The sequence below is a fragment of the Balaenoptera physalus genome (genome assembly GCF_965194825.1).
Source record: "Balaenoptera physalus genome assembly, chromosome: 5".
In the NCBI taxonomy this organism is placed as follows: domain Eukaryota; kingdom Metazoa; phylum Chordata; class Mammalia; order Artiodactyla; family Balaenopteridae; genus Balaenoptera; species Balaenoptera physalus.
The window spans coordinates 136,193,978-136,204,222 of record NC_138884.1 but is presented as its reverse complement, the minus strand read 5'-3'; positions in this window follow the sequence as shown (position 1 = coordinate 136,204,222).

The window sequence follows — 10,245 nt, the reverse complement described above, 5'->3', positions numbered from 1 at the left end:
TCTTTAAGGGTTGGAGGAGAACTGTTTGAGAACTACTGGTCGGAGCTAATCGTGGCATTCCTGCCCTCTACTTCCCAGACTCCCGCATAACTAACTGTAGCCCTGTGATCCCCTTAGGGACACTGAGACTTAAGCTGCAGGGGCTTCAGGGAAAGCTTTTTGTTTTCTTAATTGAAAGGATAAATGTAGCTGTTGAGCACTCCTCTCTTTTTCCTGCCCTGAATGAAGGACTGGTGCAAAGCTGTAGAAGTAATTTTGCAACAAGCCAATGTGCCAAGTGTAGTGGAGTAGAAGGATAGAAGGAGCCTGGATCTTAGAAGACGTGTACCAGCACTGGCCTCTTTATCTCTTTTTTTGTGATAAAAATAAACCCCTTTTTGTTCTAGCTACTGTTAGTCACGTTTTCTATTACTTGCAGCTAAAAACACTCCTAACTAAAAATGTGAAAGTTCTGGGTTCTTTGATCAATGTTAATATGAGACAAGAATTATTTAAACAATTCTAGCCAAACTTCTTTTTGCAAAGTCCTTTATTATGCTTGGTGAAAAATAACACTCTTATGTAGAAATGAGAATGCTATTTGGAAATATTTAACAAAGTGACAACTGGAAATAATATTGTCACATATATTCAGACCTCCCTCCCCGAATATCTAAATCCATTGGGGGAAATAGCCATACTAGTCTGGGTTTTTTCCCCCAGGATCTAGGTACTTTTTAAACCTAATTCAAGTGATTTTTAAATAGATTTTGAGAGGAGGAATTGGATTGTTTTACTCTGAATTACAAACTCAAGCTTGGTATCTAATACAATACATGTAAATTTAGAACAAATTAAAACATTGGATGTAATTGTTGCTTGAATGTGGCATTTGAGCCCCTTTAGACTCATTTTTCTGGCTCATTGTGTCCTTTTCTCTTTCACTTGTCATGTCATCCTAGGCGGCTGCAATGTTCATGTCTATAGATAGTTCAGCATCTCATCCTTTTATTTACTTGGCTCCAGACAACTTCACCTTCTTTCTACTTCTTTATCTTTTTTCATGGTTACATGTTGGACTTTGTCATAGCCTAACATTTCTTCCTCAGAAGTAATAAACCATCTTATTGATACAACTTCTTATTCTTCATTACTTCCTCATGTGCACCTCTAGTCCTTGTTTTTCTATTGGTCACTTCCTGTCTTTACTTTCTACCATATCCTGTTTAATTTCTCTGGTTCATCATCTCAACCACTCTTAAGTAGTTCCCTAAACTTCCTTACATTTTACATGGCTTGGCAATCTTTTTATTTCTTTCATTCTACACAGAAGTTCTTTAAAAGCTTTTCCATTCTCCTTTTACTCCAGCCACTTTTGCTCTCCTCCAACCACTCCTCTCTTATAAACATGTATTATACCACAAAGAAAATCTATACTATACCTGTGTTTTACTCATGTTCTCCTGTCATAATGAAGTATCCTTTCTTAAGTATTATTTCTCTACCTGAGCTCTGGATCTCATCCCCTACCGTCTTCTCAGGAACCTTCTTCTCAGTAACCTTCCTCAATGAATTACTCTCTTTCTCCTTCCGATATACTCTTTTAGAATTTAAATGTGGTATATGTTTTTCCCATTTTATAAACAAACCGAACTTAGATCTCTCATCGCTTTCTGGATTCTCTTGATCTCTTTTCACTCCCTTGCAGCCAAACATCTGGAAAGAATTGCTTATACTTTTGCTTCCCCTCTTGCCTATTCCTTCCTTAACTCACTGAGATCTGGCATATACCTTCACTACTCCACTAGTTCCTGGGCTTGGCTGAAGCTGTTCTCTCCAAAGTCACTAGTGACCTTGATAAAGCCAAGAGACATGCCTCAATCCTTATGTTATTTGACCACTTTCTAGTATTTGACACTTCTGACGTTGACACACTTCCTTGACCCCCATGGTATCCTAGGTAAAAAATTTCTTTTTACCTTTTTGGGTGTTCTTTCTTATGCCTCTTTGTAGGACTCTGCCTAAGGAGCTTCTCCTATAGCCTTTTTCTCTTTTCATTCTATAGTTCTTTTACTAGATCATCTATTCCCATAGCTTAAAATACCAATCATTTACTAATGATTACCAAGCAGTTGATTCCTTCTCAACAATCACCTTTGAACTCTAAACCAATATATCCTATTGCCTGTTAGGTGTTTTCACTTGGCTATTTTATAAGTATTTCAAAACAATACATCATATCTTCCTTTCCCACAAGCTTACTTATCCTCTATTGTTTCCAATAAATGGCATCATCCAGTTATTCAAAGGAGAAACTTGAACATCATCTTTGACTTGTCCTTCTCCCTTATGTTCCATAGTTAAAGATAACTGGATTATATTTGTTTTCCCTTCTAAAAGTTTCTCTATCTGCCAACCTTTTTCTATCCCTATTGCTGTTTTCCTAGTTAAAGTTGATATCTAGCTGTCATCTGGATTAATGTAAGAGCCTTCTATTTCATCTGCATGCTTTATTCTTTCCCTCTTTCAGTCTATTCAAATGCACATATTATTCACTTGTTTAAAATCCCTCAGTGACTTCTAGTTGTTCTTACAGCCTAAACTTTTAAACATGGCTTATAAGACCCTGTCTACTTCTTTACACTCACCATTCATCATTTAACCTTTTTTATTCCAAGCACTAGACATACTAAAATTCTTTCCATTCATTTTGCAGTGTTATATTCTCTTTCATGATTTCACACATGCTCTTTTCTTTCCACTCCTACTTGTCTAACTCTTACTCATTTTCTAGATTTCATCTGAGATAGCTCTTCCTTTAGGAAGCCTTCTTTCTGTTCTTCACCCCTACCTTAAGTCTGTGTAGGTCCTAGGGCACCCTGTATCTATGTCAGCATGGCATTTGTAACAGTGTATTATATTTACCTGTTTGTTTGTCTGTATCTTGGATTAGACTATGAGTTGTGTAAGGGCAGTGATTAGGTCAGCATGGCACCCTAGTGTCTAACAAACTACATGATACTAAATAGATACTTAACACATGACTGAATGAATAAGTGAATGAATGGTGTGATTTTTTAATTGATTAAATGTATAAAGTGAGTGAAATTTTGGGATTAAAAAAGCTAATACATGGGTTTGAGGTCCTAATTGGCTGATGTTGCCAATCACTGGCTAAAGGAATCCATAAAGCAATTTTGGGAATGAGATATCTAAAACATCCATGTGGAGATATCTGGTAACCAGCTAAATATATAGGACTGGTGTCAGGAGAGGGAAATGAGCTGGAAACATTGATTGGGAGTCATCAGCTTATGAGTATGAGAGAGCCCAGGGAGAAGCTGTATTGTTGGAGGGGAAGAGAGGAACACTGGTATTTATGAGATGAACAGAACAACAAGGAACCCACAAAAGCATCTGAGGGAAAGCTGACAGGCAGGTAACTGGGGAAAGCATCCGGCATTGGTGTCGTATAAGCAAATGGAGGAGAGTTTCAAGGAGGGATGATTGACAGTATCAGGTTAATTATTTTCTTTTGTCACTCAACAAATGGAGTTTCTACAGAGGATGTAGTGTCAGATGTTATTTGTCTACCTTGCTTCACTGCAGGTTTCTTGAATGCAGGGACATTGTCTTATTTGTACTTTTAATCCCAGAATTTATCACAATATATGGCACACAGTGGAATTCAGTAAACAGAGGTTAAATGAACATAATGCATTTGCTCTGGGTAAGTGATGGTCTCAACATGGTAACATGGGCATAAATAGATAATTTTATTCCATAAGAACTTTCTTCTATATTATGCTTGGATTTCAAAGACATCTGGAAAGTGGAATATGGTTAGGTACTTCTCATTGTATGATTTTCAAATGGGTCAACTCTAGTAAATATTTTCAGTTTTAGCATCCTTGACTTTCTGTTTTATGCCACCAGTTCTCCTTTGTTTTGTTTGTCTTGCAGACATTGCCAATTCTGTCTGTCTCTCTCTCTATTTATTTATTTATGTATTTATTTATTTAGTGTTGGGTCTTTGTTGCTGCGCGCGGGCTTTCTGTAGTTGCGGCAAGCGGGGGCTACTCTTTGTTGCGGTGTGCGGGCTTCTCATTGGCGGTGGCTTCTCTTGCTGCGGAGCATGGGTTCTAGGTGTGTGGGCTTCAGTAGTTGTGGCTCATGGGCTCTAGAGCACAGGCTCAGTAGTTGTGGCGCATGTGCTTAGTTGCTCTGCAGCATGTGGGATCTTCCTGGACCAGTGCTTGAACCCGTGTCCCCTGCATTGGCAGGCAGATTCTTAACCACTGTGCCACCAGGGAAGCCCAATTCTGTCTCTCTTATTCGGAGGAGTAAAAAATATATCTGATAAAAATAGGTGATTTATATTAAAGAGTATTAACTTAAAATGTTAAAAACTCCCCGGAATGCTTTCATCTAAAAATAAGACTTAGTAGAGAACTTACTTATCAAGTAGGGTAGAAGTGGTGGTAGTGGAGATGGTAGGAATTTTGAGGGAGATGGGGAGGACGACCTTTTTTTGTGTTCCTAATTATGCAGGAATACTGACACTGCTTTCCATCCTCTCATATAGAGTTTGCCCTAAAAGGCATGTGTGGAGAGAGCGCTGGTTCTCAAAAAAGAATACCTGGTTTGAATCCTTACTTCTCACCTACTATCTGGGCACCTTTGAATATATCCCAACCTTATGAGTTTTAATTTCCTCATCTGTGAAAGGATCATAATAACTTTACTACTTACCTCTTGGGTTATCCAGCAGATCAAATGAGATTGCATATGTACAGCTAGTTTGCAAATGAAAGACTGTTATTCTTTGCAGGCACTATGTGGAAGTGTCTTATGTTGTTGCATTGTGTTTTCAGTCTTATGTTTCTGTTTGGTTTCCTGTTGGAATACTCGAGAGCTGCAAAAAAAGTTTATGATATTATAACATAATTGTAATATTACATAGCATAATGTAATGTAATTATTTAGAGGTAGTACAGATACGCAAATGTCTTAAGCCTCCTTCCCACTTAAAAAGAATATAAAACAATAGCCTCGGACACAAAAACAGTCTTCCCATTTTGTTCTTCCTGGGGACACCCAAACTCTTCATAGAGCTGACTGGTGTTCATACTTCCCACACAGCTTCGGTTGAACCTGTGCAGCTACCTCCAGAGAATTGTCTTGGCTTCCAGTCTGTTGGGTAACTGCCTATTTGAACAACCTAGCCTTGGATAATTTCCCTTTGTCCAACCGTGGGACTCATAAATCCATGTACAGGGGGATAGAGTTCAGAAAATGATATTTGGCCATAGGTAGTTGCAATTTCAAGACCCTTTCAAAGGGTGATGATGACAGATTTTTACTGGACAATGTAAGCTTTCAAACTTTGAAGATATATCCTGGGATCCAGATCATTTATGCATCAATATAGAATATGTGTTGCTTATCCATCAACCTGTTCTAAAATGTTAAGGTCATGAGTAAGAATGTTCCACAGCCCATAAAATACTCCTCCTGGAGTATAACTTAACTGCGAGGGAATATTATTAAATATGTAGGAGTTCCACTTTGTTATTAACTGATATATAAAATGAGAAAGAAAAAGACCCATTTCCTTCACAGTACGTTTTCCTTATAATAAATGTTTAGAAAGGAATATGCCAACAAAGATTTGTTGTTGTTTGTTTTTTCTATCTCTTCTTCATCTCTGAATTTTATTTCATTTTTTGTTTTAATTGTGGAAATCTGGCTGAATGACCTGAGTGGTTATCTCGTCTGTAAAATATGTGAGATATAGTTATGGTTTCCCAGACAATTACTATGTGCTAAATGTAGGTCAGGAGCATTTACAAAGGAGGACACAGCTGTATACTATTCCAAGGAAAAAGGAAACAATGTCAAGAGTCATCAGAGAGACTTAGAGATGCTTTCTGCAGGATTTCCAGATTTCAACAAAACTGTTTTACCCTGAATAATGGTAGGATTAGTCTTAGCCAAAATGCAACTGGGCAATCTGTTACTTCCCATAAGGAAAGCAACTGTTCAAGTAAATTATATAATTGTACATTACAACTTAGCTTCTGTCATACATTATAAATTCAGTTCTATCCCAAACTGAGGCCATTAAATGAGTGAGCCAAGTTTAATGTTGCTCAACCAGCCTTTCTTGTTGTAGTTATATCCAGCAAAAAAATGAGTTCTCTTGTATATTTTTCTTATCTGGCTTATTGGAAATAGAAATTTGGTTTGGACCTGTTAGTGGATGTCACTTTTATCCTGACTTGGAGAATCAATCAGGAAGACTTTCTAGAGTAGCCTATTGTGTAATCAGGAACCTAATAGGAAAAGGTAATTGATTGTTCCTTTGGATTAATTTTTATCTTCTTCTAAATGAGATTCTTAGTATTAAAATTCATGGAGAATCTGTAAAAAAAAGTTGTTACATGGACCTTTTTGTTTTATCACAATGGTATTGTACCATGAGAGAGCTGAGCTCATGGTCTCACTGGGCTGGTGCTCTTGAGGCAGTGTAGAATGTTCCCTGTTTTGTCTTGTTGGCAAAGGAAATTACACCAGTGCCATGATTGTCAGAATGATGCAGAACCTCTGAGGAAAGGGATTACTGCCTTATTAAAGATAGGTTGGGGTGAGCTATGCCAAATGTTGAGTGAGATTTATTGAATACTCTACAGACACCATGCAAGAATTCTGTGCATTACGGTTACGAGAAAACAAGTGTTGATGAGAAAAATAACAAAACTGCAAATGGGAAAATAATAATTATTTCCAGGGTCCATTCATGAAGCAAAGGGATGAAGTCTAAAAGGAATGGAAAACTCCTAAAAAACCCCCACAGAATTTACTGTCAGGGAAATGTTAATTTAAATGAGGCAGGTAAGTAATACTATTCATGCTTCATAGTAAATAGACTATCTGAGACATGATACTTACGATCTGTCTGGCTCTTTACCAGTGATTTGTTTCCTTTTACTTGGTTTGTGAGGATGTGTTATGAATGTACAGTTATATTTATTCCCTCTAAAATTCCAGTGTTTAAAACATTGACTTCTCAGATTAAAATACCATTTAAATATGGGCCATGATATTAAAATATAAACCTTAAAACTTTATTTTTCGTTGTATGAGTGATATCTAAAGTAGTTGTCTCCTTTTATATATGTAAAAGAAGACATGGTATATAATGACCTTTGGAATTGTCAGGTCATCTTCCTTGTAGCAGATTCACAAAGTAAGCTCATTAATACAGTGTGCGGACCTTTACATGAGCCACTGCTCATGTAAAAGAAGGAAAATCTTACAGTTTCTTTATTGAACAACATATTATCTTTCTACAAATGTCAGCATTGGGCTACGCAAAGAGCTTAATAAGTACTTGGGGAACCCTGAAAATGATTACTTTTTGCTATTATTAATCAATAATTGTCTTCCTATATCTTGTGTCATTTGTGTTTAGGATTATAGAGTCTTGGATAGAGAATTAAAGGGAAGCAACAAAGGATCAATTTAAAAGCATAAGTTGCAGCAATGAATAAGGGTAACTTTGTACTGCTTAAAAATTTAATAATAAATTATGAAAGTTACAAAGTAAAGCTGCTGTAGAGTTTTCAGTTAGGCAAGTTTATACATCTTTTAATTTTGTTGCCACTACTGATCATAATTCATTAAGATATCATTATAAATAAATCTCCATTGAATAATTGATATATAAACTATCATTTGGTAAGTAATGGCTTATAGGTTGTCAGTTTAATGCATTGATTTAGTGGATTGTCAAGTTACTACAGTGTGATAGAGAATTGTTTGATGACTTTTGGACTATTAATCCCTCAAGAAGTAGATAGGTAGGTATGCATTAAAAGTCATTTAAGCATACTTAAGGACATTTTGACATCATGTTTTACAGTGAGAAGCTAGAACTAGGTTTGTTAAATGCTAATCAGTGTGGAAAACTAGATGTATTCTTGAATGCTTCTTTCTTGTTTCACCAAAAACCAACATTCTGAAAACTGACAATATGTCCCTTAGCTAAACTGTATCTTTAGTCTGAACTTGTGGGCTTCCTTCTTTATCTGTTATTTCTTTGAACTGTCTCTTCCAATTGTCTGTATGTTAAGACACAAACAAGAAAATAGTCTTGGTATCTTTGAAAATTGTTACTTTCATTTCTCCAATCTTGACAGTTCATAGAAATATATTTCCATATTGATTGGAGAAGGTAGGCAAATGTGAATTATATATCTTTCTAACACAAAAAAGTCAGTAATAAATAAGTTAGTAAAGTCTACTCTTCTTATTAGGAAGACCAAGAAACTTGTGCTCAAAGGAAGTTAAACTTTAATTTTTTTTCTAACCAATAAGCAAAGAGGAAAATTTTTTCCAGGAGTTTCTTTTATCTCCATCAGTGTTACATGGTAGTTTTATATTTGGAAGTAGGTGCTTTCTCCTAGGTTATGATGTATCAACAAAAGTGTGCAAAAATGTACTACTAGTGATAATGGTACTTTTGAGGAATAGGTTTTTTTTTTTTTTTTTCCCCTAGTGGATAGCATGAGGTAAAATGACCTCAAATAATGGTGTTACTCAAGGGGGACACATTCTCTTCAAACTGAAGGGATTTTTCTTAGTTTTGAAAGATGAAAAGAGTAAACACTAAAAAAAGGAATTAATACATTTCATTATTTTATGAATTAAACTTTAGTTGAAAGCATTTTCCCTCTTAGACAATGTAGAGAACAAATCACACATGATTAGTACAAACATAAGACTATTAAGGCCATAAATTAGTATTTCCAAAAGCTCTGACTGATTACTGAATGCAGGATTTATTTTGAAGACCTTTTGGTAACCTCGGCTGTAATGTTTGCTTCCACGGAAGGCTCGGTGAGTTGGGGAAGGAGTCCACATGTTCCCTTTAGGTCACAGTGGGCATTTAAAACTGATTTCCAACTTGGGCTTACACTTCTGTTCCAAACCTGAACCTTTTGGCATCAGAGCTCATGTTCTTATGGCCAATTTGGATTTTTAAGCAAAGAAGCTAATTTAAAAAGTCTCTTGGACAACAATTGGCTTTTAAAAAATAACATTTTAATGATTTAAATGGAAACAAACCAGAAAAAGTTGGATTAAATTTCTCTTAAAGTATATGTGTTTAGCGATTAAGAGGAAAAAGTGGCTGAAAAAAATGCTGTCTGTTATTTTCCTTCAAAACCCCAAATAGTTGAACAGTTGAGTAGCTCAAAAGATTTGAATTGGGATATCTTTGTGGAAAATAATTTCTGGCAGTGAAAGTACTTTAATAAAAGAATGAGAGATAATAAACTCTTTAACAATGAATTTTTAATCTCTATGTTTTCTAAAGATTAGTTTTAGTGATAAAATTATTTTATTGAAGATTCTTTAGAAGAAGGTTGATCTGATTTAGAATTTGGGGGATAGAGAAAAAAAATAAGTAAATATTTTGGGAAAAAAATCATTGTGAATTAGGGTTTTCCTGGGTAGCACTTGCTGTTTGTGTTTCCCAAAGCTTTTTAATACCAAACTATTTCTAAGTGTCTGTATTTTCTTAGCCACTGTGCATATGAGTGGGAGAGGTTGAGAAGACTAGGCTTTTCAAAAATGTGGGCTTGATTTAGATGTTTTGTTAAAGAAAAATGGGGAAAGAAATCTAGATTAGTAGAAAATTTAAGTTAGTAGACAGGCAGACTTGTGGGCTTGAGCAGGTTCAGTAAATAATATCCCTCTTTTAATGTTTTGAGTGAACTGAGAAATGAAATAGAGAAGATGGGAGATCAGAATGCCATCTTTATGTTTCATAACACTAATGTTGGAGATTGTGGTTTAGCTATAGGAACAAAGGGCTTCCTCAAAACAGCTAGACAGCCTTCCCCAACCAGTCCCAAACAGCACAGGACTAGGCAGACACTACCTGGCAGGGTCAGAGCTGTCCCATACAACCTTCAGTGTTGGGGAGGTAGCACTGAATTGTTTGCTTTCTGCAGTCATCTTATTTCTAAGAGAAAGGGAAGGGGAAATGAGTTGAACACGCCAGTTTATTTTTCTTAACATTTTCAATCAGTAAGTCTGTGTGCCTTTCTTGGGGAAGGGGGAGTAAAGTTTTGGCAAGAGCCCAAGAATGTTACTTTAATGGGGCTTCCTTCACATTGGAAGGAAACATCAAGAGCAGGAAAGAAGTGTTTTTTGAGATTTTTGTTCTTTTAACCCAGAGGTTCTAAAAAAGGATTGTTA